At 48.7% G+C, this 26,652-nt stretch overlaps 1 protein-coding gene across 4 annotated transcripts in view; it reads left to right on the forward strand.

Annotated features, from left to right (window-relative positions):
• The window catches only part of LDAH (lipid droplet associated hydrolase), a 1,444,635-nt gene that overhangs the window by 80,235 nt on the left and 1,337,748 nt on the right, over window positions 1-26,652 (forward strand). The window lies entirely within an intron of this gene.

Here is a 26,652-nt window from a genome sequence, read left to right on the forward strand (position 1 = left end):
GGTGAATAAATTTTTTTTATGGATGGATGGATAGACTTTAAGGGTTTTTAGTTTATAAGGAAGTATGAATGTTATTAATAATTGACATGACCGGTTAGACCTATTTTTGATTTGAGGTACCACTTTTTTGTGGGGTTGTGGAGATCTTTAATGGGGAAGAAGGCTATTGATTAATATACATACATCAAAACTTCCGTTTTTTGTGGTAATTTTGAGTCTAATCTGCATACAGATTAAACCCTTTTTTATGTCAAGTATGTGGGAGATATCAATGTGTCCTGAAGAAGGTGGTCTAATTTTCTGTAAACCACCAAAACGCTTCGACGTATAACTTGTGTTAAATCTGATGAACGATCGGATGCAATAGATGATGATCATTTGGAAATTCATGTACTCTTAACAACGATCAGAACAGATTAGTATAGTATTAGTATAAAGACTTATTTGGTTGTCTTATGTGTTCTCCCTCTTTTTTTGATTATTGTGTTTTAATTGTGATTGTTTTTTAATGCATTGTGTACTGTGTTTTTAAAAGATGTATGAAAGGCATTGGCAGTGCATTTTAGGTAATCTCAATTTTTTTGCAATTACCTAAAATTGCGACTCCAAGTACATGTACCAAGCATTTCCTAAATGCTAACTGGGCATTTAGGAAATGCTATGACCATCGACTCCAAGTCAATGGTAACCATGCGCAATTTTTGAAAGTGCACTAAAAATGCATTTTTCAAAGTGCCATGAAGCCCCTAGGGCATGTGAGCACTTCACAAGTGCACAATTTGTTTTGGGGTGCTTCAGGGAGGCCTTGAGCCCCTGGGGACCCTTGGTTTTGCATTTCCTAATTTGCGATTACCAATTAGTGTAACGATATATCTGTAAGAGACATTAGTTAGTGATAGATTCCTTACCTTAGAATATCCCCAGGCATCAGACTGGATCCAGAAGATTTTTGCGTAGCAATACCCCTGCGCGCCGGCAGGCGTCGTCCGCGGCTCCGCGTCCGTCGTCGGCGTCGATAGCGCCGGTATGACGTCGTCGGAGTACTTAGACGCCGCCATCGCGCACTGACGTCAGTTCTGATACACAGCTTTTCCACGCCAGATACGCAGAGCCATGATAGAACCTACACTGGTGCCATGAAACTAGGGCCCTGAAAGGGGATGACCTTAACCCTAGATATCGGTTCGCAGAACGGGGACGATGGGTGAGTCGGTAAGGAATCTATCACTAACTAATGTCTCTTACAGATATATCGTTACGCAAGTAGTAACTTGTGCATTTAAAAAAGACACGTTAGTGATAGATTCCTTACCTTAGAATAGATACCCCAGCAATACCAACCCCGGTGGTGGGTCTGCGAACCAATAATCACACCAGAAAGTCCTGGAGGACGGAAGGGCCAAAGAAGCCATCCCTCCGGACTTGGCTGTCCAGGCAGTAGTGTCTCCCAAATGTGTGCAGCGAGGCCCACGTAGCTGCCTGACAAATGTCCTGCAAGGGCACACCTCAGCCTAAGGCAGTCGTAGTCGCCGTGGCCCAAGTTGAATGAGCCCTCAGCCCAACAGGGGGTTCCTTCTTAGCCAAGGAGTAACACGCCTGGATGCACAAGATCATCCACCGAGAGATGGTCCGCTTGTGCACCGCCCGTCCCTTCTTAGCGCCTACGTAACCAACAAAGAGTTGGTCATCCACCCGGAAATGGCGTGTGCGGTCTAGATAGAATGACAGCGCACGTTTTGGGTCCAGACGATGGAGCCGCTCTTCCTCTTTAGAGGGGTGCGGAGGCGGAAAGAAGGTGGGCAAGGTGATGGACTGCCCAATGTGGAAGGCTGTGACTACCTTGGGCAGGAAAGAGGGTCTTGTCCGCAACACAACCTTGTCCGGATGGACAGAAAGCAAAGGAGGTTTGGAAGAAAGAGCCTGGAGCTCACTCACTCTCCTGGCAGAGGTGATGGCAACTAGGAAAGCAGTCTTTAGAGTAAGAAGACGGAGAGGACAGTTATGAAGTGGCTCGAATGGAGCACACATCAGAAAGGTAAGTACAAGGTTCAAGTCCCACTGAGGCATCACAAATGGAACAGGAGGGAACATGTGTGTGATGCCCTTCAAAAACCTATTTACAATTGGGGACTTGAACAAAGATGGCTGATCAGGTAGCCTTAAGAAGACGGAAAGGGCAGAAAGGTAGCCCTTGATAGTGCCCAGAGCAGAGCCCTGCTGGGCAAGAGAAAGAAGGAAGAGGAGAACCTCAGAAAGGGGTGCAGAGAGAGGATCCACAGCCTTTGCTGTGCACCATGCCACAAATCTGTTCCACCTGCAGGCGTATACTGACTTTGTGGAGGGACGCCTGGCTGCCAGAATGACATTACAGACTTCAGGAGGCAAGGCGAATGGCCTCAACTGTCGCCGCTTAATCTCCAAGCTTGTAGGTCTCCACAGGTTCGGGTGGAGGACCGTCCCCTGCTGCTGTGACAGAAGGTCCTCCTGATGAGGCAGACGAATCGGGGGATCGACAGACATGCTGAGTAGCTCTGGATACCAATATCTTCGTGCCCAGACGGAGCCACAAAGATAACCTGGGCCCGGTCGTGCCTGATCTTCTTCAGCACTCTGGGTAGAAGTGGTATAGGCGGAAAGGCGTACAATAGACCGCAACTCCACTCACGACGAAAAGCGTCGCCGATCGAGTGCCGCCTTGGAAATTCCAACGCGCAGAACTGGTGACATTGTGCATTCTCTTCTGTGGCGAATAGATCTAACCAAGGCTCCCCCCACTGCTGAAAGGGGCCTTGCGCCACGTCAGAGTTCAGACGCCATTCGTGATCCATCATGCACCGACGGCTGAGTTCGTCCGCCCTGGCGTTCAGAGAACCTGACAGGTGTTGAACCACCAGGGTCACGCCCTGATGTTCCAGCCACTGCCAGATGCGCAGAGCCTCCTGGCATAGGGTCCACGACCCCACCCCGCCCTGTTTGTTGCAGGACCACATGGCGGTGGTGTTGCCCGTGAACACCTGCACTACACTCCCCCAGACAGAGGGGAGGAATGCCTTCAGTGCAAGTCGGATCGCCCGCAGCTCCAGAAAGTTGATGTGGAGCTGGGACTCCGCCGGAGACCAGAGGCCTCTGATCTCTGACTCTCCCGTGTGGCCCCCCCAGCCCTGGAGGGACGCGTCCGTCACAACTACGTGCTCCGGTTGGGGTAGGGAGAGGGATCTGCCGCTGACCCAATCGCGGTCCGTGAGCCACCACTGCAACTGTCTTGCAGTGCCCTCCGAGATCAAGACCTGGTCGGACAAGTTGCCCTGATGCTGGGCCCACTAAAACTTCAGGTCCCACTGCAGAGCCCGCATCCGCCACCGGGGGTGATGCACCAGAAGGATGCAGGAGGCCATCAGCCCCAGAAGCCGCAGCATCAACCTGACCGAGACTCGGGATAAAGGCTGAAAGATTGGAATCAGAGCCTGAATATCCCGAACCAGCTGTTCGGGTGGATAAACCCGAAACTGCGCCGAGTCTAGAACCGCTCCGATGAAGAGGAGCTTCTGAGAGGGACACAGGTGTGACTTCGGCACATTGATGGAAAACCCCAGCAGGTGCAGGAGGTCGGCCGTAGTCTGAAGGTGCCTGACGACTGTCTGGGGCGAGCCCGCCTTCAACAACCAGTCTTCGAGGTAGGGGAAGACTGAAACCCCTAACCTGCGCAGATGAGCTGCGACCACCGCCCTCACTTTCGTGAACACCCGTGGGGCACTGGTAAGGCCGAAGGGGAGCACGGTAAACTGAAAGTGCTCGTGGCCTACCGTGAGCAGCAGGTAACGCCAGTGGGCCGTCAGGACCGGGATGTGAAAATAAGCGTCCTGCAAGTCCAACGCTACCATCCAGTCTCCAGGGTCTAGGGCAGCTAAGACCTTGTAGTGTAGTTCCTATTATCCCAATAGGCTCTGCGCATTGGAATAATACCTTCAATAGTAAAGGCCTAGACCAGACGTTAACTAGGTCTACTACTGACGATATTAGACTTAAAGTTTTGGGTTTGCCAGCTAGCTCAGAGTTCACTAGAAACTTTCTCGAATGTTCAGGAAGGAATTAACTTCCCTGATTAGACAAGAAGGGATTTAGTTTCTGACAACCATAGAACATGACAACTTTGCTCTCCCCTAATCAAGAGTGTATCTCGAGAGTCGTGTGAACAAAAGGCAATTTATTTTACTCAGTCAGTACGTGCATTCTTAGTCTCATCAGAATGTAGAGAAAAGGAAGAGACGGGCGTGTTCAATAAAAAGGTGTTATTTATTGATCAGTCTCTTTTCTCATACAAGAGAAATGGATCGATAATATTGCAATACTTATAGTTAAGTAAAGTGCATACATTAAAAGCAGAAGTATAAAATAATACTGTAAAAACATTGATATGGTTTCTAAGCCATAAGATGTTTTAAAATGAATAAAATATATTATATACACATATACATTTGACTAAACGTACTCAACTGGTGTTTCTAAATACGCCTACCCCGTGTACCTGACCTAAGCCTAATACGTGGGCGGGAATAGAAAGTTACAGTTTAAGTTAAGTTTGTTTTTGCCAAGTGAATAACTAAAGAATTCTCTGCGAGGGGTTATTCAGTTCTGTACCTGGAATTAAGGATGAATGAGGGATGGTATCTCTTTCTCTGGTCTCGATATTCCAGGCTGCCTGCGAGGGCTACCCGGAAGCGCCGGTGCTGGATCTCTCGGCAGGAGAAAGCAGCGCGTCTCGTTCTCAGCGCGTCAGGAAGGCGGGGCTGTGCCAGCGGGGTCTGCTCTGCTCTGGGCTTCGGCAAGTATGGCTGCTCCGTCTCGTCACCACCGCGTGTGTTTGCATAGGGCAATATCGGTAATATTTATACCTTTAAGGTGCCGAGATTGACGTAAGGATGGACATAGATACGTCAATAAGGATGTCATACGACTTGCTCGTTAGCACATTCTTTTGCTGAAGTTCTCGGTGAAATCAAAACAATGGCCGCAGGGTTTTGCCCAGGTTGTCATAGGTTTGATTTGTTATGGGAACTCCGTATGCCTTATCAGGGGCTGGAGGAATATCGCTTCTCTAATTAGATCGCAAGCGTTATGACCTAATCAGATAACACGTTCCTGTGCCGTAGTGTGACTGCGTCAGATAACGGTATCTGCATCATGGGGGTTTTCTGCCTCATGGGCTGACTGCTAGTTAACTTGTTGGTTTGTTTAACCAGAATAGGGTCAGGAATAGGGGGATCGATTCAGAACCTATAGGAATACATCACACCCACTCCACGCTAACTATGGACATATTTACTAATCTATGCATAGTAAAAACATACTATAGAGTATAGTGTATACCTTACCACCCCAAAATACATAATACATAAATGCATTTTGAAATTTTTCAAATATACGGAAGAAATTGCAATCATTTGTATTGTATGCACTCAAGCTGTAGAATAATGCCAAAGTAAACACGCATTTGTATACATTATTGCTATTTGGTATATGAGAATCTACACATGAAATGGCTCTTAATACAGAAAAAAAGTTCGAGACCATTCCATCACACAATAAAATATTTATGAACATACCAGCGGGCAGGGGGCGCTAGAGGGCGCACTGCGAGATGGCTGACTTCTAAGTCGGCTCCGCCGGACGGGCGCGTCTCCTCGGAACCCCTGGCCCTAAACCTGCCCCGATTCCAGCGAAAAACGGCGGAATGGACGGCTGATAGACTCGCCTTCACTCTGTGGCGATCTCGGCTGGGAAACGGACCGCACGCCGAAGAGAACCGGCATGACTTCTCATGGAGCGGGCCGGCTGCCCAAAATGGCGGCGCGCGACTGCAGGGACCGCGGATGAAACCACACGATGCCGCCTTTAGACGACCACTGGACAAACCCCCCCTCAACGCGCTAGCTGTGGAACGCTAATATCGGCGGCTTGCAGGTACGGTGTACCTGTACAACCTGCAGGAATCGCGGCGGACTGTATGCGTTCCACGGCGGCCAAAATGGCGGCGGCGGTGACACGCACACTCGGCGACCCTGCGCCGGACGCTGCCAGCTCCCTACCGTGACATATCGGCGTGCCACCAGCGTGGAGACCTCGCTTTGTGCGGCTACTACGGTGCCTTGGGAGGAGTATCGACCGGAGGTGAGCTGGAGAGGAGCGTGCACGTCGGAAGCTGCTTGCTGATGCTGACCGATGCCTTGACGGCGCGAACTTGACCCGCCATCACCAGCGAGTCCGCTCCACCCGGCCTGGGAGATAAAGGGACACGGCCAGCGCCCTGCACCGTATGCACTGGCACATGACACTCCTGCGCGGCGCGCTGAGCCGACCTGCACCTCCGTAGAGCCCGCCACATGGCCCAATGAGCAGGGCCCAGACGTGGAGGACGTCTGGAACACGGCTGCGACGCGCACGGACAGCGACTGCGACAGCATTACCTACGAGCCCACAAGTCACTAGCCCAGTTGGCTCCCCGAGCGCGATGGGCAAGCCGGACAAACAACAGTCAAAGCTGCCCTTTGAAGCAAGGAAGCAAGCGACGAAATCAGGCGCTGCTCAGGACGCTGCTGGAGACCAGGTACTGGAGGAGGGCGCCGGCATGGAGGCGGTACTGAGGGCTATCCAGCAGAGTCTCCATGACATGAATGGCAAGATGGACAGTGTCGTGGCGCGGGTGGACTCCCTGTCTAACAAGCTGGAAAACCACGAGGGGAGGCTGGTGGAGGCGGAGCGCAGGATCTCCTCGGTGGAGGATCACTCCAGAGACATCGCAAAAACACACAGCGCCCTTGAGGGGACCCTGGCAACCCTGAAGGCGAAGGTGGAGGACCAGGAAGCGAGGTCCCGCCGCAACAACGTGCGCATCTCGGGCCTGCCGGAATCCACCAACACGGGCAAGATGGAGACATACGTGGAAAGTATGCTGAAGGACATCTTCGGGGCTGACTGCTTCTCTGAAGTCTTCCTGATTGAGCGCGCTCATCGCTCTCTGGCCCCCGTTCCGAAACCAGGGGCTCCGCCTCGAATAATCATCGCCCGGGTACTCAACTACAGGGACAGAGACACTATACTCCGGCTTGCGAGGGAAAAAGGCGCCATTAACCATCAGGGCAACTCGCTGGAGTTCTACCCTGACCACACCATGGCGGTGCAACAAGCCAGGAAGGAATTTGCTACAGTCAAGAAGAAGCTTCGCGAGCTGGACATTGGGTACGCGATGCTGTACCCTGCAAAACTCAAAATCCTGACGGATGGTAAGCCGGTGGTCCTCACGACTGTGCAAGCCGCACAGGAGTACGTCAAGACCCTCACCAAACGTCGGAAGACTCAGGAGAATGCGAGCAGAATGAGCGACAACGACTGAAAGCGCGATGGCTCAACGTGTGCCTCTTCGGACTACTTCAGCACTGTGGACGACACACGACGGACACTACAAACTGGGTGAAGCTTCGCGTGGCGCGCCACGAGACTGTGACACCCACTGCTGGCGGACCCTGGATGGGAATCGTACATGGCGGTAGCGCAGTGAGTAATATGGGGAACTGTTAATACAGAACCAGCACAGGAGCATTGGGCCTCCACTAACTATTGACAGAAAACTAACGAGGTACGCTACCTGCCTTTCACTGTGTAGCCCTGAGACACTGACATTGTGGGTGCTCGACACTACCTAAGAGTGGTCTTGTACTTTGGGGGGGGGGTTTGGAAGACTGTTGAAGGTCACTAAGTGCCTGCGGGGGATCGGGGATGGGGTGGGGGGGATAGGAAGTTAGTATTGATGATGTTATAGCACGCTACTCGCGCCCGTCCACATCCACTATGTGGATGGAGATGTGTGTTTCGGGCGGCACCCCCAGGAGGGTGTTCCCCACAAAAAGTTTACTCACTGTTCTGAAGTTCGGGGGGGAATGGCTTTGGTGAAGTTTGGGTGCTAAAGTGGGTGGTGGGGGGATGGGGAAGCTGATTGAAGTTACTGTATTTGCACTGTATCTGAGAAGCATTGCGAACTCCGTTGTTGCCTTCATAGCGGATGTTAGGATTGTGCTGTTTCATAGGTGGCCACACAGATCACGTGATGCACATTTCCGCCGGACCACACGCTAATGGCGCGCTTTGACACACTCAACCTCATCACGTGGAATGTCAGGGGGCTGGGGAACCCGAAAAAGAAACGGCAAATGTCTGCGTACTTTGACAGGCTCAAGGTCGATGTGGCCTTCCTACAAGAAACTCACTTGGCACCCACTTCCACGCACGGGCTGGGTAACAAATGGGCAGAATCCACAACTGGCTCATACTACTCATCATACTCCCGTGGCGTTAGTATACTGGTAAAAAAAGGCACTCACTTCAAAATCACAGACACGCACACTGACCCGGGGGGTCGATATGTAATAGTAGTAGGCGAGACGAGGCATCATAGACTGGCTCTTGTGAATGTATATGGTCCGAACGTGGACGATGCAGACTTCTTTGAAAGGCTATGGCATATTGTAGCTGATGTACGTGCGGACAATGTTCTCTGGGGAGGGGACTTCAACGTCACACTCAGGGACGGGCTTGACAGGGCAGCACACACGCCTGAGCACCATACCAAGGCGAGAGAAATGCTGCTTGACGCAATGTCTGATTTGCACGTCGGTGACCTGTGGAGGTTACTGCATCCGGGGGAACAGGCAGCCACACACATCAATGCTGTAAATAGGAGCTGGTCCAGACTAGACTTTTGGCTAGCCACACAGGACGTCCTTGCCTGGGTGGAGCAGATTACACATCTCCCTAGAACACTGTCAGATCACAGTCCCGTGCTCCTACGGGTACGGATCCCACACTATGTCCCACCGCCCTACACATGGCGCTTCAACGCACAGGCCTTGCGCGACCCGCTTTATGTAGATACCCTCCAAACGGCGATCACTGACTACTTCGAGCTAAATGCCCCTACCACAGAGGACCCGTGCCTTCTATGGGAAGCATTTAAAGCGACAATACGGGGCGTGTGCATTAACACGTCTGCTGGTATACTGAAAGATATTCGCCACCAACTTACCAGGAGGGAGGAGATGCTCCGAGATCTGGAACAGCGCTACACAAACACTGGGGACACGGCGCTACTAAGCGACATACAATCCATACTGTTGGAGTACAACACGTTTGCTGATGACGAACTCAAATACATATTTAAGAGAACTACGGCCAGGAGATATGGGGAAGGGGGTAGGCCGGGCAGGGCCCTAGCAGAAAAGATTTGCTCGGGAAGGGCACCACAACATATAGCATCTATACGCACCAAACAAGGCACACGCGCGCACGACATACCGACCATTATGGGCGAATTCAGGGAAACCTACGGGGCTCTATACGAGGCCAGACCACAGGTGCCACGGGAGGAGATACTGGAATACATGGCTGACGTAGAGATTGCCTGGCTGGCAGACGGGCACAGGGAATACCTAGCTAGGCCCCTCACGACACAAGAAATCGTGGACACCATCAAAAGGCTCCCCAATGGCAAGGCACCGGGCCCGGATGGCTTCGTTATAGAATTCTATAAAACATACGCTAGCACCACATCTGGTGAATCTGTACGAGGCCGCTCATGAAGCCCAGACTCTGCCACCGTCTATGAGAGAGGCGTTGATCATCGCCATTCTGAAACCTGGTAAGGATGAAGAACAGTGCGACTCCTACCGTCCTCTCTCATTGATAAACGTTGACACCAAGATCCTAGCCAGCATACTGGCGGACCGACTAAAGCCATTAATGCCGATGTTAATAAGACCAGACCAGGCGGGGTTCATCCCAGACCGGTCGACCGCACACAACACTCGCACCCTCTTTGCTTTGGCGCACTACTTGGCCCCGGATATCAAGGCGGTTGCTGTCTTGCTGGACGCGGCTAAGGCATTCGATACGATTGACTGGCCGTTCCTGCACGCAGTTCTGCTCCGGATGGGATTCCCCCCCATATTCATTGGCTGGATCACGATGCTGTACTCGGGCCTGACGGCCCGCATACGGGTGAACAAACATCTCTCATCCCCGATTGACATCCGACGTGGCACCAGACAAGGGTGCCCCCTATCGCCTATGCTTTTTGCCCTTATATTGGAACCCTTGGCGTGTAAAATAAGACAGCACCACCACTACTCAGCCATTCAGTTACCTACGCGGCCCATACACATTGCCCTGTATGCGGACGACATGGTTTTATATGTGAAAAACCCGGAGTCAAACCTCAACCCCCTAATGCGGGAATACATTAAATTCGGCCAATATGCAGGGCTCCAAATTAACTGGAACAAATCCCTCATACTCCCACTGACGGATAGCACCCAACCCGCGCCTCTGGACTATCCCCTGGAATGGCAGGAGGAGCCGACGAAATACCTAGGAGTCTGGTTCCACAGGGATCCAGAGCTAGTCATCCGCACCAACTACGGGAGGGCTGTCTCTGCTTTGGAGGACAAGGTCAAGAGATGGATAAGACTACCGCTCTCTCTGGCGGACAGGCTTGCCATTGTGAAGATGGTGCTCCTGCCCAAATTCTTATATCTTTTTAATAATATCCCTATTAAGCCCCCGGCGGAGGTGTTCCGTAACATTAAATCTCTCATGCTCTCCTTAATCTGGGCGGGTAAGCAGGCTAGACTAGACCTGCAGACTCTGACGCTCCCATACGCTAGAGGGGGATTCAAGGTGCCAGACATCTATCTATACTATCAGTGTGCTCAGGCGCAATACGCGCATTACTGGTTTCACGAGATACCTTTCCTCACCCATGTGGCTGTCGAGCATGGAGATGCTGACCCCATCCCACTAACGAGTATATTGACACACAAACGTCCCAGATTACACGCCCACGATATTAACCCAGTGAACACCACGGTGGAAGCATGGAGGACACTCAGTAGGATGGCGCGTTGCACACCACTCTATGCACCGACACTCCCGTTAGCTCACCACCCGGCGCTGTCTGTCACGCAAGAACAGGTAGGGATGGACCTCCTTAAACAGGCTGGCATAGACACCCTTGGGGATCTGTACAGGGAAGGGCACTTTGTGCAGCTGAACCAACTCACATATATCCAGAATCCAACTCTGTTGTTTAGCTTCAACTATTATAGGCTCCAGAGGGCGGTGAAGAAACACTTTGTGTCTTTCCCAGCAGAACCGCAGGCACTAGAGCCACTGACACTCATGATCAACACCCCCTCAGCTGCACACCTGGTATCCCGACTGTACCGCTGCGCACAAGCTAGCAATGGTGGAGACACTGCAAGAGCCAGGGAGAAATGGCAAGCGGTACTGGGGGAGGATCTCACGGAAGAGGACTGGGAGGCCTCCTGCATGCTCACGGGGATGCTAACACCTAACGGGAACCTTAGACTGATCCATTACAAATATTTGCACCAGATGTACCACACCCCTGCACGACTGCACAGATATGGGCTGAGAGACAACTCTAATTGCACTAGGTGTGGGCGGGAACACGCGGACTTCATACACTTGGCGTGGCACTGTGAGGCTGTAACACAATACTGGGACCAGGTGATACGGACACTCAACGCTATGTTGGGAGCCCAATTGCCGTGTACTGCTAAAGTTTGTCTCCTGGGATTGGTGCCGCACTTGCGAGCGAGACGGCGTAAACTTTGTGTGGTTGCGTTATTAATGGCGAAGAGACGAATATCCCTACACTGGAACAGTAGGCGAAAGCCTAAAGTGAGAACTTGGCTGGAAGATCTGACCTATTGTAGAGACACCTTAGTCACGTATGAGGAAGAGTTGCCTATGGGATCCCGCCCCAGAGACTTTTGGGAGCCCTTTCAACAATATATGGTGTCAATGGCATCTGCTGATAATGAGGGCTGAGCGCTCCATTGTTTAAAGACATGTTGCCACTATGAGCTACACTTGTTAGGCATATGAGGGGGGGAGAATGCTGTGACACAGTGCTTTAAGGTTTACAGGGGGTTATTGCTTTGTTGTTTGTTTTGTCCCCACTAGGTTATGGGGGATTTTGTAAAAATACCACAAAATGTAAGACTGTTAAGGCAAATTTACCATGCGGATGCACTGTCGAAACCACCGCCTACGCTACTACAGAACATGCGCCGCCGGACCTATGGTTGTCGGCTGATGGGCTGTGTATGGATGAACTGTGCATTTATTCTTGCGTACTTTGCAAAGCCGGCCTCTTAAGGTTGTAGGCGAGATTGACTGTAATTTTTCTATGACAATGCACAATAAATGTCTTACAAAAAAAAAATTAAAAAAAAAAAAAAACATACCAGCGGGCAGCTAATGTCTATAAGCTATCTAAAATTTAGAAACCTTAGTTCTCTAAGAATAGTTCTTACTTTAAGCAGAAGATAGTGTCCCGAAAAATATGCAAAAATATTTTGGGGCTGCTGAAAAATTGCTGTCCGTGAACTGGAGGAAAATTGTTCATGTGACTTTATTTTTAAAGTTGAAGGCCGAATTCAGGGAACGCCGTGTGCGAGCTTGCTCAAAAGTCTCTATTTCTGCTCTGGTGAGAACATCATATCATTTAGGCTTTCGAAAAAGCTGTCAACAGCTTCCTGGGAAAGTTCCACTAACTCGGAAAAAGGTGTAACCATGCATTCGTGCGCATGATTGTCTCCATTGACATTCTGATTCGCATTGCTGACAGAAGGTCGTACCTGTTCGATGCTGCTTTCATCTTGAACTTCACTACCCCTTAATCGTAGTGGTGAAGCTTCCACGAATGCCGTCATCAGGATTGGTAGCCTTTGAGGGCAGCACAAAGCGTGAACCTTGATCAGGCTCAACAATGTTTCTGCATCCATTGGCGCATCCGATTGTAGCGTCAGACAGGTGTCTAACACGCATTCTTCTCCGCATAGCAGACACCTTAATACAGGTAAAACACATCTTTGCCACATTGGTCGAAATGATAGAAACCAAGTCATGTTCAGGTCTCTAAGCCGGGAGAGTCCCAGGATTTTTGATATCCGGTCCCGGTATCCAATGGCTAGGATTGTTTCTTCCCTTGTCGCAAGAGTTTGGTCTGTGACATGGGTTGCCATAACGAAAAATAAGGACCAAGAATAGGATTCCTGCAATTAGTCCCAAGATCAGGGGAAGTCCGCCAAAAATCGAATGGACGAAATCTGGAAAAATACCCAGTATGGCTTTGAATGGTGTTAATGCCATCGAAAATACTGTCTTAAATACCTTTGAGACCCCATTGGTATCAGAAATATTTAAGATTTCATTCAGGATTTCTGCGAAATGTAAGGGGGAATTAGTCGATAACAATGAATGTATCTCTGCAGTCGTCCTTGCGACTTGTAGATCATACGTTTCTTTTGATGACGTGAGCCTTGTAGGCGTCTGAAGAAGCACTGTTTTCATTCTTTAAAGTATCTATTCGAATAGAAGTAATTTTCAAGTTGGGCCATGCCCTTGCCTCCCTGTCTGGAAAGGAGCTGGGGAACAATAAGCGTCCACAGCACTTGACCTTCGCAGTCGTAGTTACGAGATAAGGAGTCCCGGGCATAAGACTACAACATCTGCGATCTACAATTAGAATGTAACTCCCATTATAGAGTCTTTGAAAGAATGGTTCTATCTCTGTTGCAGGTGCGCCTTGCTGGTGACATGAAAGGTTGTATGAATTCCCTTCACAGGCTCCATGCAAACTAATTCCGTTACACAGAAGCGTGCCGCTTAGTGACATCGCACAATTATTGCCACTAAGAAACACTTTCTGTCCTTTATTACTGACACATGCATGTGAATAGGGCAGGTTCCATGTTGTTTTGATGTACCCTTTTCCCAATTTCTCGTACATGCCAGCCTGTATATATTTTTGGCAGTATTGAAACCTGAAGGTTGAGATTGGAATATTTATTATCCCATGTATTATCCATTCACTGACAGGTCGTTCTGACATTGTCACTGGTAATCTTTCGAGTTTTTCAATGCTCAAGATTGTATAATCAGCACCCTTTTGTGCCATACTGATTTGTCTATCAGTAAGGTTAAAGATTTGGAATAGTGACGTTGTGTTGATTAAACGCCAAGGCACATAGCCTGAACGTAGATTTTGTAACGTCCAGCCAAGCTGTACAATAGAACGCAATTGAGACTGACCGTGTTGTAATAACAGTAAGTCTTGCGATAATATGTCGATTGCTGAAGACACAATGCTGTCCAAAGAAAAAATTCTGGAGGACAGAGTCATTAACCCATTGTCCACTACAGAAAGTGATTTTTCCAAATTAATAAGGTCAATTTCCCGTATTCTCTCTGCTGTTTCAATTTGAGTAACCTTCCAGGCCTCATTGTATGCTGCATATACAGAGGCTGCTATGAAACGTTTCTGACGCTGTTTGCGTGGTCCCAAAATGAAATCACGCAAGTCAGCACCATCAGTAAGTAAAGTTAGGTGTTGCTTAATTTCTGTCAGTGTGGACGTTTGTAGCCACTGAAGGCATAATTTGCCCACACTGTAGGTGGTTATTATCCCTGGGTGATGTCTTTGGGGATATCTAGGGTCTGGCCTGGTCATTTTGAACCCCTGTGTTTTGTTCAGGAATCTGTCTTGACAGTTATTAGTATCTGTGGGCCAGATCAACCACTGTTTCCAATCAGGATGTGTTCTGTTTTGGTTTAATACATAATTTACGTCTATCTCTTCATCTACAGTGCTATTTCTGTACATTGTTGGTTTTTGAATAGACGGATTATTTAAGTCTTTAATTTTGGCTAGGCCAAGACAGGTAGTTTGTTGAACAGTGTCATTTAAAAATATCATTTGTTCTGGGATCATGCAGGCTCTAAACAAAGATTCTATACCCTGTACTTGCCATTCTTTTGTACCCCAAACACTTTTCAATTCCACATTTTTGTCCCAATAATCAAAACCAAAAGTATTCATTTGTTCAAAAAATGAGTCCGAATATATCAATTTTGTGTTTGTTATCATGGTCTTAGTTCCTGTCTTGTTTGACAATTTGAAATAAAATGCTTCAGCATTACTTATGTTAAAACCTGAAAAGTATGAATATTTGTCATAGAAGGTTCTTGAGCTTCCTTTTGGAGGGGTTGCACAATGTTCCCATTGATTATAATTTAAAACATTTCTAGGTTGTGCAGATCTATGTAGAAAATGGTTACCATAGTGGTTATAACAGTACATACTATCATAATTTGTAGAACCCTGCAAATAATCATGTTTGGTAAATTTAGCAGACATTACTAAGTCAGACATCATATTATTAATGCTTTCGAAGTCCCAATCATCAGCAAATGAGCTTGGTTTTGCAAAGTCACTCAATGAGATCTTAATTTGGTGTGGATATTTCAGGATTTCGACCGGACCATAAATTTCATAGTCAGTGTTGTCCCAGGCTACCCCACCCGGTATCGGATTGGCTGTGAAGTTGACTGAAGAAAGTTCTCTTTTCTCGACGTGTGACGATGTGTGTGGTTTGAGGATCAAGTTGATTTTCTGACTTGCTGTGTCCATTGTAGCATATTTTCCCTCAATGAAGCGTCCCAAAGTAAGTACCATGATGAGCCAAAGTATGAGGATAAATGCACCAAAACCCACCCAAAATTCGATCCATGGAGAAATCAGATATGTTTCTTTCAGTTGTTTCAAAAGTTCTTTAGCTTTATCTTTAAAGGTTTTTGATGATGTCTGTGTCTTTGATTCACTGAAGCCTTCAGAGGAATCATCGAAGTTTATGAAGTAGCCGGATGCAGTTCTGTCAATTGTTCCAATTGCTTCAGGATTACTGTTTCCTGCATTTTCGCTTGGTACTTCATTGTAGATTGGTGTGTCTCTGCCAAAAGTTTTTATTTGGGTTTTCAGAGGTCTGAGTTCTATTGCATTGTTGCATAATCCTTGTTGTTCTTCTGTAGGCCTTTCAAATGTGATGAGCCTCTTCGTTAGGACCTCTGTACTGGTAGCAAACCTTGGTGTTCGGCTACTTATTGGGAGTCCAATTGGCCTACTGTTTGTTATCGGCCACATGATTGTGGTTTTACCAAGTCGATGGATACAACTCGGTTCTCCTTTTTACCAGCAAGTGGCGGTAGTACAATTGATCTTGTCCCGTTGATAGACAAGACAGGAACTGCTTTCCTGTAAGAAGGCCCAAATTCCTTCTTTACCGCGATCTTTTCCCTGACTAGATCCCCGACTTTTGGAATCCAGACAGGTCTTGCTGGGACAGGTGGTGGTTCTTCAGTGGTTGTTGGCTGTTGTTTCAACTTTATGTTGCTCAGGTCTTTTCTTGTTTTGTTTAAGTCCTGCAAAATAGCCAAACGGTCTTTGATATCAAAGCTTTTTTCTTTCACCACTGAAGTCTGACTATCAATGTCAGAGATCAACATCCTAGTTCCAAATAATAATTCGTACGCACTGAATCCCTTCAGAGAATTTCTTGGCAAGTTATTTAGACTACGTTGGACACTTATTAGATGTTTGACCCACCCAGCTCCCGAACCTAATACCTTTGCCGTTATAGATTGCTTTATGTCACGGTTTTTTCTTTCAACAATTCCGTTCCCCTCAGGGTGAAATGGACAAGAGTACCGCAATGCCACGCCCATGCTGACCATGGCCTCCTTATAAGCTTTAGAGCTAAAAGCAGGACCGTGGTCCGAATGCAGCATGCCAATTGCGTATGTGCCGATAAAGACTCGCAAATCTTTTATAACAGTTCTGGCGTCAGCCGTTCGCTGGGGCCACATCCATATGAATCTCGTGCATGAATCCACTGCGACCAAGATATAGTTATAGTTACCGTCCCTTTGTAAGGGACCGCAGTGATCTAGATAAACACAGGCTAATGGTTTATCCGAGATTAGAAGGGGCGTCTGAGCTGGACGTCTCACCGTTGATACTTTAATTTTTTGACATATTTCACATTCTAGAACATAGTTCCTTGTTTGTCTTCTCATTTGTGGCCACCAGTATCTCTGTTTTAATAATGATACTGTGGCTGAGACGCCAGCATGGATGGAAGCAAGCCCTTCGTGTGCCGCTATTATTAGTCCTAACCTATGTTCCATGTTTGGAATTGCCCTATCCCCCACTCCAGGGATTCGAGCAAAAGGAACATTGTTTGCATCAGTTATGTATGAGTATTTTACTGGAAAGCCTTTCGGGAGTGTTTCTATCGAATCCTTTTCTGAAGTGCTGACAGCTTGTAATATTTCGCTGTCTATTTTTGTTTTTGACCGGGTGATGGCAGCTACGGAAGCCGTTTGCACAGCTGCCTTCGCGGCCTCATCAGCTAATGAATTCCCTGCAACGTGAACGCCATCACGTTGATGACTCAGTGTGTGTATCACGTGAGTCTTTGGTAGTTCTTTTTGCAAAAGAACTACTTGTTCCCAGAGCATTTTATGCTTGATTGTGCCTCCTTTTGCATCCTTAAAACCATTTTGAAGCCAGATCTGCAAGTATTCATTATAAGACTGAACGCAATAATACGAATCGCACACTATGAGCGTGGGGAATTCTCGATCGGTATTTTCAAGCGCCATCTTAAATGCCAGTAGTTCAGCTCGCTGAGCTGTGCAATCTCCTAGAGATTGCGTTTTAGTGAGGGTTGGTTTAAATTTCCCTTCGTGCCAGCGACCTTTAACAATCGCGCACGCAGCACTATAAGCTTGTTTACCCCCGACTGCGGGTTGTGCTGATCCGTCTGTATATATTATACAGCCGTAATGATCTAGAGGCAGAATTTCGGTCGGCGGAGGACATTCAAATTCATATTGGAGAAATTCTTGTGTTTTTAAGTTAGGATCAAATTCGTATGCCACGTCCGTTGCAGCAAGAGAATTAGCCCATTGTATCCATCTCGGATGGAGCGCTTTAGCATTTGGAATGCTTGCCTTTGTTACCGCCTCTAGGGCTGGTATCGGTGTCACGATTATTATTCGTTTACCTTGTGCCAGGGCTCGTTCTTTTGCTATAGCTGTCTGTGTTGCAGTTAGAATTTTTTCCGTAGGGCTAAATTTCATTTCAGCCTTAGTGTACAAGTGTGATTTAAATGCCATTGGTACCTTTTCTCCCTCATTAGAGGTCAGGTATGTGAATCCGCATCTCCCTGGGATGACTCGAATCACTAGATTGCGTGTGTTATCACGTGTTTCTAATTTTGTTTTAATTAACATGTCTGTTTGTAAGGATCTCAAAATTTCTGTGTGTATTTGAGTCCAATTGGTTTTTTTAAAATCTGGTTTTATTAGATCATAAAGGGGTTTGACCCTTTCTGCGTAATTTGCAATGTATGTTCTTCCGAAATTTAGGAAGCCTAGAATCGACTGTAGGTTTTTTAGTGTTCTAGGTGCTTGGATTACGGCACATTTCTCTAGGAAATTGTCAGCCAGGCTTTTGCCTTCACTTGATAATTCATATCCTAAGAACAGGACTGTCAGATGGGCAATTCTGGATTTTTTAAAGTTGAATTTGTAACCCTCTGCTGCGAACCCAAGTATTATGGTGTTCACTCTCTTCAAGTGAGTCTCCAAGTCATCATCTGTTAAGTAAATGTCGTCGACATAAGATAATGCTTCATCATCATATATTTGTAGTAATTCTGTTACTCTCGCTGAGAATACTCCCGGGCTGTTCTTGTACCCCTGGGCTAACCGACAGAATTGTTTTTGAGTGCCATTTATTGAGAACGCAGACAAATATCTGCTCTCTGGTGCTATGTTTTGACAAAAGAATCCATTAGAGATGTCTAATGTTGTTTTGTATTTTTTGCGCACTATGTTATTCATTAGTGCAGCACTATGCGAATTTTGCACTGCAAAAGTTTTGCAACATGTGTTAAGGTGTCGGTAATCCAAAACTAGACGATATGAATTGTCTGGTTTGGAGACCGGAAACAAAGGGTTGTTCATTTGTGAGGTGCAAGTTTCAATCACCCCCTGGTATTCTAGCTGATCTAGTATTTCTTTTACCTGTTTTTTAGCTTCTTGCTTAATTGGGTACTGCCTTTGTGCAGTAGGTTGTGATTTTAACTGGATTTTGTGAGGAGGAGAGTCCTCATCCCATCCCACGTGATTTTTATATAAAGCAGGGGCTAGAGCCACTGCCCACTTTCTAGCAAGTGTGTATTTTTTATGAATTGGGATATGATTTGAGAAGGCAGGCATAATTACTTCTTCGCCATGAGGGCAATCCCTGACAAACTCTGGTGGCCAGTCTTTTTCAGCTAGAAGGATATCATAGCCCTTGGAGAGATTATCCCAAAATAGTCCCCTTATTTTTCTAGTCTTATCTCCCTCTATACGTAATGTTATTTCGTATATTTTGTGAGGTTTGCTAACTCTGGTGTCTGCAGTTTCCACTTGAAGATATTCATTCGTGTCCACTGTCTCCAGATGATTCATAAGGACTTTGCGAGCTATGCTCACTTCTGCTGCGCTGTCTAGCATTGTCTGAGCCCATTCCCCGTTTTTCAGTTGTGTCCTCAGAATTCTCGGCATTGTTAACTATTTTAATGCTGGCTACCTTCTTCTTTGGAAATTGTAATTTCTTTTTTAGCTGAGCAGGTTCCTTGTCTTTGGACTTGGCGTGCTCTTCTCTTTGTTCTGATCGTCCTCTTCTTTCCGATTTCTGCGAGGAAGTCTGAAAAGATTTAGAGGGACGTGTATCCATGTCTTGATATCTATCAGGCTTTTTTATATTATCCCTATTTCTAAGGTTATATCTTTTCCCAGAGGGGTCACTCTGGGGTGACCTGTGTCTTTGGTTCGGAGATTTCTCTCTTCGCCTAGGAGACCTTCCTCTGGCCTGGAATTTCTTTTCTTTGGGATTGGATTGTTTGTTTCCATCCCAGCTCTTTTTCTGTGATGTTGAATTATTATTAAAAAATATTTTTTCAGGACTTTCAATTAGTTGTGGTTTTACTGGTATTCCACCTAAACTATCTCTACCTAGTTCCTCATAAGATTTTTCTATGATTCTGGCAATTTCAGCTGGTTGGTCTGCTATATCTGTTTCCTTTAACCTCTGGCGGATCGCCACGTTTGCTGCTTCTCCCTTTATGTTGGCTAATAATATAGCCGAGACCTGCTTGAAGTCTTTTAGTAATTTCATACCAAGAGTTAAAGCGGGTTCTGGACCGTATTCGTCTTGAATTTGTTTTAGCACATCTGGTATTACCGAAATGGATGGAACACCGTGCGTTTTTGTGTAGATGGAAGCAAAGACTGTACCCCAAGTGTCACAGTCCTCAATGTGTGGTGCGATTCCCATTGGAAGACAGATAGTCAGAATCCTGTGCTTTTCTAGCGGGGTGGTGTCTGGAAACACCGCCTCTATTTGGGTGATTTTCTGCGCTAGCCAGAATGGTATTTGTTCCCGTTTAGCCGGTACTTTACCTAGGCAGGACTGGATGTTCTGTGGTGTAATTTTATTTGTGTTCCCCTGGTGAGGGGTCAGCTGTGGTAGTTTAATCGCTGGCTGAATTGTTGAAGTCCGCATCACATACTGGACTAATTGTCTATGTATTTTTATTAATTGTTTTAGCTGTGTTAACAGGTTAGCTGCAGACATCCCGTCGATGTCTGGATGTGGTGTGTATCCCGCTAGGACCGGCCACGTTGCTCCTGGTCTACCTAAATGACCGAGCCTGGTGATGTGATTATTATGTTTTAGGGCGCCATCAAATAAGAGCAAATGCTCTTGAAATTTGAGTGGTACTTCCACCTCCTCGAAAGGAGTGTATGTTTCAGGAGGTTCCTCTATTTTGTAATAGTGGAAGTACTTTGTTACAGGATTTGCTGCTGGAAAATTTATCCATGAATAGTATACCTCTGTCTGCCGATATTCGTGTGCCTCAATTACGAATATGACTGTACCACCTCTAGGTGTCAGTCCATTTTCTATAAGTTTTATGGTTATAGATTTCCTTTTAATGACCGGGATGAGTATTATATCCGGGTCAGCTTCCTGTATGGTAGCATCAGCTGCTGCGAGTTCAGTTGCTAATCTAACTGCCTCTCTTTCTTCATCACTGTCTACCATTTTACCGACAGGATGGTTATTTTGTTTGTTTGCAGATCAGGTTTCTTATGGAAACAAAGATTAGATGCACAATATTTTGGAACAGTGTATCCTTCAACGTTGACTATACCAAGAACCATACATAGGAGTTCCCTCCTGCGAGGTCTGGCGGATATGACCTTTTACCCACTCCAGACGTCTTTGGAGTATTATGGGAGAAAGGGGTCTGAGTGAGAAAGCACGACTGAGTTACTTTAAATGTCTTACGTTAGATTTATCGCCCTTTCCAAACGCGTTGGGCGCCATGTAGTGTAGTTCCTATTATCCCAATAGGCTCTGCGCATTGGAATAATACCTTCAATAGTAAAGGCCTAGACCAGATGTTAACTAGGTCTACTACTGACGATATTAGACTTAAAGTTTTGGGTTTGCCAGCTAGCTCAGAGTTCACTAGAAACTTTCTCGAATGTTCAGGAAGGAATTAACTTCCCTGATTAGACAAGAAGGGATTTAGTTTCTGACAACCATAGAACATGACAACTTTGCTCTCCCCTAATCAAGAGTGTATCTCGAGAGTCGTGTGAACAAAAGGCAATTTATTTTACTCAGTCAGTACGTGCATTCTTAGTCTCATCAGAATGTAGAGAAAAGGAAGAGACGGGCGTGTTCAATAAAAAGGTGTTATTTATTGATCAGTCTCTTTTCTCATACAAGAGAAATGGATCGATATTATTGCAATACTTATAGTTAAGTAAAGTGCATACATTAAAAGCAGAAGTATAAAATAATACTGTAAAAACATTGATATGGTTTCTAAGCCATAAGATGTTTTAAAATGAATAAAATATATTATATACACATATACATTTGACTAAACGTACTCAACTGGTGTTTCTAAATACGCCTACCCCGTGTACCTGACCTAAGCCTAATACGTGGGCGGGAATAGAAAGTTACAGTTTAAGTTAAGTTTGTTTTTGCCAAGTGAATAACTAAAGAATTCTCTGCGAGGGGTTATTCAGTTCTGTACCTGGAATTAAGGATGAATGAGGGATGGTATCTCTCTCTCTGGTCTCGATATTCCAGGTTGCCTGCGAGGGCTACCCGGAAGCGCCGGTGCTGGATGTCTCGGCAGGAGAAAGCAGCGCGTCTCGTTCTCAGCGCGTCAGGAAGGCGGGGCTGTGCCAGCGGGGTCTGCTCTGCTCTGGGCTTCGGCAAGTATGGCTGCTCCGTCTCGTCACCACCGCGTGTGTTTGCATAGGGCAATATCGGTAATATTTATACCTTTAAGGTGCCGAGATTGACGTAAGGATGGACATAGATACGTCAATAAGGATGTCATACGACTTGCTCGTTAGCACATTCTTTTGCTGAAGTTCTCGGTGAAATCAAAACAATGGCCGCAGGGTTTTGCCCAGGTTGTCATAGGTTTGATTTGTTATGAGAACTCCGTATGCCTTATCAGGGGCTGGAGGAATATCGCTTGTCTAATTAGATCGCAAGCGTTATGACCTAATCAGATAACACGTTCCTGTGCCGTAGTGTGACTGCGTCAGATAACGGTATCTGCATCATGGGGGTTTTCTGCCTCATGGGCTGACTGCTAGTTAACTTGTTGGTTTGTTTAACCAGAATAGGGTCAGGAATAGGGGGATCGATTCAGAACCTATAGGAATACATCACAACCTGAGCCAACGTCAGCATCTTGAACTTCTCCTTCCGGAGGAAGCCGTTGACGTTCCGTAGGTGCAAGATAGGGCGTACCCCCTTTGACCTTCTTGGGTACCAGAAAGTAGTGGGAGTAACAACCACACCCTACTTCTGGCCCAGGAACGCGCTCGATGGCCCCCTTGGCCAAGAAGGCTGACACTTCCTCTTGCAGAAGTTGCAAGTGATCCCCCGACACGCGGTGGTACTGCGGTGGCATGGCTGGAGGGGTCGCCTCGAAGGGGAGGGAGTAGCCCCTTTGGACGATTTGCAGCACCAACCTGTCCGACGTGACAGTGCACCAGTGGAAGAGGTGATGGCGGACCCTGCCTCCCACTGGCGTCACATGGGCCTGAAAGTACGGACTAGGAGGGTTTTGAGGCGGGTGCTGCAGGGGAAGGTGTGGACTGGCCTCGCGGTTGTCCCCGACTGCCACCACGGCGGTTTCCACGGCCGCCACCGCGCTGTGTAGTAGTGTGCGGTGCGTGGCTGGCAGCACGTGTGGGATCGCCCCTTCCGTGGCCACGAAAGGAGCGAAAGGCAGTCGTTTGCTTGCGTGGGACCGAGAGGCCCAAGGACTTGGCCGTAGCCCTGGAGTCCTTAAAACGCTCAAGCGCATGGTCTGCCTTGTCGGCAAACAGGCGACGGCCATCAAACGGCATGTCCAGAAGGGTGGCCTGGACATCGGCCGAAAAGTTGGCGGACCTCAACCATGCGTGGCGTCGAACCGTCACCGTCGTTGCCATCGCTCTGCCCAGTGAGTCCGTGGTATCCAGCCCACACCGGATGGAGTAGCGCGCTGCATCTCGACCCTCCGCAAGGGCTTGGGCGAGTTTAGCCCGGGCCTCCTCCGGGCATTGTGGCAGCACGTCCGCGACCGTGTCCCACAGAGTGTGGGTGTAGCGGCCCAAGAGGCAAGCGGTATTGACAGACCGCAGTCCCAAACTCAGGGACGAGAACACTTTCTTCCCGAATTGTTCGTACCTCTTGGATTCCCGATTGGGAGGAGCCGTCGGGAATGCGGGCTGGGAAGTGGAGGCCTGGATGACCAGGCTCTCGGGGGTGTGATGGGTGGACAAAAAGCAAGGGTCGCCCGGGGCCGGGCTGTAGCGTCTGGCCACGTTCCTATCCACAGGCTGACCTGTAGCGGGCTTGGACCAAGTGCCCTCAAGAACGTCACACAGGGCCTCATTAAACGACAGTAGAGGCTCAGTGGAGCATGCCTGCGGTTGAGGGACCTCAGAGAGGAGGTTAGTCCTCACGGCCACGACGGGGAGCGACAGGCCCAAGGCCTTGGCAGCCCGCATCAACACTACACTGTAGGCAGCCCCCTCCTCCATAGCCACGGTAGGAGGGGAGACAAATCCAGTGTCTGGCGAAGTGTCAATACCACTGGCCTCCCCAAGCTCATATGTCCAGTCCTGTTGAGACTGGCACTCCTGTGCCAGAGGGTCCACAGACCCCTCCCAATCACCCTCATCACCCATCTCCTGAAATTCAGGGTCAACGGATGGGGCTGGTTTGTGGAAATAGAAATCTCCAAACTACGTCAGGCGCTGCTCCGGCGCCGGAACCGAATCGGGGGGAGAATTGGGGACGGCTCCGACAGACGACGCCGGGGGTGACCCCCGCTAGGCCGGTGCCGGCCAGGTCGTGAGGTCGACCGCCGACGACCCGGATCCGGAAGTGGATCCAGTGAGGGTCTGCGGCACCGGGACCGAAGGCACCCGGCGGCGTCTGAGCCGAAGCACCCGACCCGCCAGGCCCTCCAGCCAGAACCGTTGGGCCCGAAGGCGCCACGGAATCCGGCTGAGGAGGGAGGAACCTCACGGCCATGAGGTACCGCTCTATCTCCTCTGGTGTTGCATCGTGCCCAGGGACCGGCAGGTGTGGGGCAGGATGCGGCGCCTGCGACTCCGTCGGAGCCGCGTGGGTGGTGTCACCCGAACCCCCTGCCGCGTCGTGCGAGCATCGGGGTGGGTCGGAGGAACGATGACGTCGCTCTGACCTCTCATGCCTCTTACCTGAGGAAGATCCCGACGACCGATGCCGACTCCCAGAGCTACGAGGACTCCGACCCCGCAACCGGTCCTTCGACCTCCTGTGGGACCGGGACCTGGAACGGCGCGGGCCGACTGCTGGAGCTCCAGTCGCTTGCGGGACCGCACCCGCCTAGCCTTCGACGTCAGGGCCCGGCTGTCGGGGCAGGTGCGGTCTTCGTGGTCGAGGCCTAGACACTGAAGGCACCGGCGATGGGGGTCGGTGACTGACATCAGTCGGTCGCACCTGGAGCAAGGTTTGAAACCGGGCATCCCTACCGGAGTCGATGAGACTCGAGAAAGAGATAATCAAAAAGATCAAAAAGTTTAGTCAAAAAGTGACTACGGGGTAGAGCTTCTCCGGATCTGCGCTAGCTGGCGCGGAAAAAAGAAGAACTGGCGTCAGCGCGCGAGGGCGGCATCTAAGTACTCCGACGACGTCATACCGGCGCTATCGACGCCGACGACGGACGCGGAGCCGCGGACGACGCCTGCCGGCGCGCAGGGGTATTGCTACGCAAAAATCTTCCGGATCCAGTCTGACGCCTGGGGATATTCTAAGGTAAGGAATCTATCACTAACGTGTCTCTCTCAGATATTTTCTTACATACCATTTTGCATTCCCTAAATAACGATTCCTGAAATTCGCTATTTAGAGAATGCAAAACTGAACTTTAATATGTGTCCCATAGTGCGTTGATTCAGTCCCAGATTTTACCTTCTCACTTATACTCTAAAATGGAAATGGAAGCGGAAATACTCCAGTGGGGCAGAGTTGCTGGCTGTATTTTGTGAACTTCTCTTGAAGTTGGATAGCTGTTGGACGAGAAGCCATTGTCCCTTGTTGGTTGGATACTGTTGGACCCGGTCCTTTGGGCAGGTTTACCCCGTGACTTTTTGCTTTTTCCTAGCCTGTTTTTGGAACCTGGATTGGTGATTGTAGGCCTCTGCGCACTTTTTCACTGTGGTACAGTGTAAAGTGCGGGTGCTTTCTGTGTATGGATGGTGAGTGACCTGCCCTCCCATAGGAATGACTGGGAAATATGTATGCCCATGGTAGATTCCTGATGCGTGGGGAGTGCAGGGGCGAGTTTGATATGTATGAACTCGTGAGAATGAATGCTGCAGAATGGTGTTTGCGGCCTGGCTGTGTGTAGTCTAGAAGCGCCACTTTTAGAAGTTGGCATAATTGTGTAGTGAGTCTGCTAGCACGTGATTGGCTGATGGGCCTGGCCCAGGCATGCCTGGGCCTGTTGGTAGATGGACTGTCTGGTTTGAGTAGAACAGGGTCTGCAGGGTCTGCAAGGCCCCGGAGGAGGGGGTAGATGAAAGGCCCCTCTGCTGTCAGGGATGGGAGGAAAGAGCATCTGGTGGTGCCGGGCTGTGCCTGTCGCCCACCCTGCTGGCTCTCCATCCTGGCGGCCTACTGTCACCTCTGGCCCTGAAGCTGTCAGGGAGACGTAAACCAGAAACATTCCAGTACTCAGGGCCCCTTGCACGAAAGCTTCAAAGTACTTCAAAGGCATTTCTGTGTATAAGAAGGGACGGTGTCTCCTTCCAAAATGTTCTTGTTCTAGCTCTTGTGGCTGACTTGGATCTACCAGGGGTGGGCGCTGCCCAGCCCCAGGGTGCCTGGATTCCTGGACTCCTGGGGGACCCTTCTGCCCTGCCTGGGCTGAAGGGGGGACTTGGCTTTGCCCCTGGGGAAGCTCTGGGACCCTGGCAGCATGGAGAAGCTGCCTTTTCCTGGGGAGAGCGCTGGAGTTGATTTCTAGCGCCTGGAGGCGCTGGGCTTCCCCCTGAGCGCCTGGGAGCGCTCTGCCTGCTGTCTAGAGCTCTGGGGCGCTTAAT

Source organism: Lissotriton helveticus, chromosome 6 (assembly GCF_964261635.1).
Source record: "Lissotriton helveticus chromosome 6, aLisHel1.1, whole genome shotgun sequence".
NCBI classification, from domain to species: Eukaryota; Metazoa; Chordata; class Amphibia; order Caudata; family Salamandridae; genus Lissotriton; species Lissotriton helveticus.